At 41.8% G+C, this 5,273-nt stretch overlaps 1 pseudogene; it reads left to right on the plus strand.

The window, feature by feature from the left end:
• Positions 1-998: 998 nt before the first annotated feature.
• Positions 999-1,910, plus strand: LOC102854542 (annotated as a pseudogene).
• Positions 1,911-5,273: the final 3,363 nt, after the last annotated feature.

The raw sequence follows: 5,273 nt of genomic DNA on the forward strand, positions 1-5,273 counted from the left end.
TTATTCAGAATAAGTTATTTAAAAACTGTCTAGGTCTTCCTACATTTTACTTTTGGTAAAGACTCATCTTGCTCTCTGAAACATATCTTTCCTAATAAACCTATCTTTATATACACTCTAAAACCAAAACAAACAAAAAATCCAAGCTAACCATACATTCATTGTTTGCAGAACTTTAGTGGCTTATGTACTGCTGTAATGCTGGGAGCAATACTGCTTTTTTTTCAATTACTAGCAGGGTCACCCATAGTAAACCAGTGTCAGTGGAGATTTCAGACTAAAATAGAATAAGAAACAGGACTGATAATCTACTTTTTAAATAGCATGGCTTAGAAAAAAAATATATGAATAACAGAATAGTATTGTTGGATATTGTGTCAAATGAGTCCCTCAGATTAGAATACTCTCAAAGTGTAATTTGAGAAGAACTGCTTCTTCAAATTAGAATCAACTAGTGCTGAACCTGCTCAACTTCAATTTCAATTTCAACTCAATTGGCAAAATTAGCTAATCCCCTTGTGGTTATACTTAACACAATCTTTTTATATCTTTCTGTCTAGTCACATGGCATCGGACTAGGAAAACCATTTTGAAAAAGACACCTACCACAAAACATGGAGGAAAATATTGAAATTATCAGTGATTCAGTTTTATTTGATATCACAATGTACATCATAGTAGGAGCAGTCAGAAAAATTAAAAGTCATGCTGAATTGGGAAAATCTGAAGTCAAAGACTTATAAAAAATATTTTAGGAAACAATGATATCTGCTGAAAGACCAAGCTCTGCCTGATCCAAACAATGTACTTTCAATTGCTTCCTATGCATCTGAAAGTTGTACAGTGAAAAACAATGACAGAAGAAGAATCAATGCTGTTGAATTGTGGTATGTTGAAGAGTATTGAATATACTTCTGAAAGAACGAGTCTCTCGCCAGGCGTCCTCGTGAGAGTGACATCGTCTTTAAATCCCTCGTGGCAATCCCTGACGCACTGCAATGATTCCCAGGGAAGACAAGGCAATCTGGAGGTCCAACTACTTCCTTACGATCATTCAACTTCTGGATGATTATCCGAAATGCTTCATCGTGGGTGCAGACAATGTGGGCTCCAAGCAGATGTATCAGATCCTCATGTTGCTCCGCGGGGAGGCTGTGGTGCTGATAGGCAAGAACACCATGATGCGCAAGGCTATCCGGGGCCACCTGGATATCACCCCGGCCCTGGAGAAGCTGCTGCCTCACATTCGGGGGCAACATGGGGTTTGTGTTGACCAAAGAGCATCTCATTGAGATCAGGGACATGCTGCTGGCCAACAAGGTGCCGGCTGCTCTCCGTGTTGGCGCCATTGCTCCATGTGAGGTAACTGTGCCAGCCCAGAACACTGGTCTGGGCCCCGAGAAGACCTCCTTCTTCCAGGCTTTGGGCATCACCACTAAGATCTCCACAGGCACCATTGAAATCCTGAGTGATGTGCAGCTGATTAAGACTGGAGACAAGGTGGTAACCAGTAAGGCCACTCTGATGAACATCTCTGGCTTCTCCATCGGGCTGATCATCCAGCGGGTGTTTGACAATGGCAGCATCTACAATCCTGAAGTGCTTGACATCACAGAGGAGACTCTGCATACCTGCTTCCTGGAGGGTGTCCGCAGTGTTGCCAGCATCTGTCTGCAGATTGGTTACCCAGTTGTGGCCTCAATACCATATTCCATCATCAATAGGCACACTTTACCACTGGCTGAAAGAGCAAAGCCTTCCTGACTGATCCATCTGCTTTTGTGACTACTGCCTCTGGGGCTGCCTCCACTACCACTGCTGCTCTTGCTGCTGTGGCCCCAGCCAAGGTGGAAGCAAAGGAAGAGTCGGAGGAGTTGGATGACCATATGGGGTTTGGTCTCTTTGACTAAAAACCAAAAAGCCACCACCTCTGCCAGCTTTGTGTGAAACAAGGAAATAAAGGCTTCATTCTCTTAAAAGCCTCTAAGCTCTCTCTTAAGGTATTAAATGAGGCTAAACATCTTAAAAAAAAAAAAAAGAACCAACAAGTCTATCTTCAATGAAGTTCAACGAGAGTGTCTCTGATAGACAAGGATGATGATGACAGATTTCACATAACTTGGGCATGTTGACAGAAAAGGCCTGTCCTTGGAAAAGGACATCAAACTGAGAAAGTGAGAGGTTAGAGAAAGAGAAGAAGGTCCTCACTGAGATTGAACAATAGTACCAAAATGGCCTTGAGAAAGATAGTGAGGATGATAAAGTTTAGAGTAAGGTTCAGATCTACTCTTCATAGATTGTTCACAGCTTTAGTTTGTTTGGCTCCATAGTCAACACTCTCGGCACCAGCAGCCAGGAAATTAAAAGAAACATTGCAATGGGAAAGTCTGCTTTTAGGGACCTCTCCAAAGTACTGAAGATCAATGGTGTCACTCTGGAGACTAAGTTGTGCCTGATACAGGGCATGGTCTTTGCAATCACTTGTCATGAGTCAGAGAGCTGGATAATGACTAGGGAAGATAAAAGGAGAGTTGATGCCTTTACTGTGGTGTTGGAGAAGAGTATTGAATATACCATGGGCTGCTAAGAAAATAAACCAGTTCATCCCAGAGAGGGTTAAACCAGGCTGCTCCTTGGAGGCAAGGATTATGGTGTTTCATCTGACATACTTTGGACATGTTGCAAGGAGCAACCAATACTTGAAGAAGGATATCATGCTTGGGAGTGTGGAGGGACAGCACAGGAGAAGACCCTCTATGAGGTGGATTGATTCAGTGACTGGGGTAATTGGGTAGGTGTATTGGAGACAGTGAGATTGGCACAGGCTTTAGAGTTGTTATACTTAGGGTCATTATGAGTCACAGGTGAGTCACAGGTGATTCGATGGCACATAACAACAACAATAATAATTTGTATTTAACTGTGAGATTTAACATAATGTGAATAAAATATAAACTGACTCTATATGATGCAGGGGAAGAGTGCCATGATCATTATAGAAAACCAGGAATCCTATAACCTCACAAAAGTCTGAAATTAAATGTAATATTATTAGCTTTATATTGTCATTGTTGTTGATTGTCTTCAAGTTGAGCAAGACTCATAGCAATTCTATGAACAAAAAAGGCTTGAAGCCCTTCTACAATTATCAACATTTATCAAAGTTCATAGTTTCCAGAGTCATGTTATTTATGAAGTGGATACCACTCCTGCTTCCAATATGAATTTAATCTTCATCAATAATGAGTAAATAATTACAAATAGAATAGGAATGACCTTTTGTTTGTTATGTGCCACCAAGTCGCTTGCGACTCATAGTGACCCTATGTACAAGAGCTCTAAACGTCGTTCTATCCTGTGCCAACCTAGCCATCCCAAATGCATTTACTCCCACCACTCCAGTCACAGAATCGATCTATCTCATCGAAGGTCTTCCTCTCCTTCACTGTCCCTCCACTCTGCCAAACATGATGTCTCTCTCCAAGGACCAGTTCCTCCTTGCAACATGACCAAAGTATGTCAGACGAAGCTTCAGAATTCTTGGCTCCAAGGAGCATTCTAGTTTCACCTTCTTTAAGACAAACCTGTTTGTTCTGCTAGCAGTCCATGGTATATTCAATACTCTTCTCCAGCACCACAGCTCAAAGGAATCAATTCTCTTTCTATCATGCTTATTCACTGTCCAACTCTCTGAAGCATAGCACGCAATTGTGAAGACTATAGCCCGGATCAGGCTCACCTTAGTCTCCAGCCTGATGTCGTTGCTCTTCAGTACTTTTTTTTTTAGCGCTCTTCAGTACTCTTGAGAGGTCCCTCACAGCTGACTTTGCCAATGCAATTTATCTCTTGATTCTATGGATGCTGTTACCAACAGTGTTGACTGTGGAGCCAAGTAAATGAAAACTGTTAACTACTTCAATCTCTTCACCATCGATCCTGATGCTGCCAATTGGCCCAGTTGTGAGAATCTTTGTTTTCTTGATGTTGAGCTTCAGTTCATATAGGAGACTGTAGTCCCTGACCTTCTGCAGCAAGTGCTTCAGGTCCTCCTCAGTTTCAGCAAGCAGGGTTGTGTCATCTGCATAACGCAAGTTGTTGATGACTCTTCCACCTATCTTAATGCCACATTCCTCCTCGTACAGCCCAGCGTCTCAGATGACCTATTCTGCATACAGGTGGAAAAGGTATGGAGACAGAATATATCCCTGACGAACCCCCTTTTTTATTTTGAACAATGTAGTGTCTCCTTGCTCTGTTCTGACTACTGTCTCTTGGTCCAAGTATAGGTTAAAATAAGATATAGAGCCTTTCTACGAAGATGGCGCTGAAAGGGAAGAAGGAAGCCCCTACCCCTCCCAAAACTGAAGCCAAAGCAAAGGCATTAAAGGCCAAATAAGCAGTCCTGAAGGGCATCAACAGCAAAAAAAAGATCCACACGTCACCCACCTTCAACTCTGTAGACTGTCACTTGTGGCACAGCTAAATGGTGACTGTGGGTGATGCAGGCTGGTGGTGTAGAGAATGCTGAGCAGCTGGAAACTATGACCTAGGAGAGAAAGCTTATATCCCAACCTAATTCTCTCTCTTTAATCCATTAATTACTTCAGCAAAAAATTAAAACTTAATCATCACCTAGAGAAGACATCTGAAAGAAAAACCTTAGACACTCAGATGTCCCCTTTAATTAAATCCAATATATAAAACCAATTCCTTGGTAAGGCATGGTCTCCCACACTAAAGCACCTACTTCTACTAATTACAGGGTCTGATATTCAATGTAAAATTTGAGGGATTTGTTGAGAAAATAGTATGACAAGGAAAGGCAAAGTATATCATAGAGTGAAAGTTCAGTCTCAGTCAAGCAACATAAGTAAAACTGTTTCCTCAAACATTCAGTAAGCCTGGTTTCAGGAAAGTCCCAAATTAGCTTTTCTTGCTTTTCTTCAGGGATCCATCAGGCTATGCCTCTCCACAGTCTGACCAACTCTCCAGCTTATGTTGTTCCCACAGCTGTTGATAATGTTGAAGTTGACTATCAATGAGTGGACTATGTGTCTCCAGTTGAGGCAGCAACTAAAGAATATTCCCACAGAGGGTGCTAAGGCAATGAATATAAAACCATTTCCAAAAGTCCTAACACCATAGTGGTAAGGAATTGAACTGTAAATCCAAAGGCAAGAGGTGTAAATCCAACCAGCTACTCCATGAGAGAAAGATGGACAATCTCCACCCATGTGATTTAAGGCCTCTGATAATTCTCCATGGTCAACTAG

Source organism: Elephantulus edwardii, unplaced genomic scaffold (genome assembly GCF_000299155.1).
Source record: "Elephantulus edwardii isolate Elephantulus edwardi_28Jun2011 unplaced genomic scaffold, EleEdw1.0 scaffold00406, whole genome shotgun sequence".
Lineage (NCBI taxonomy): Eukaryota > Metazoa > Chordata > Mammalia > Macroscelidea > Macroscelididae > Elephantulus > Elephantulus edwardii.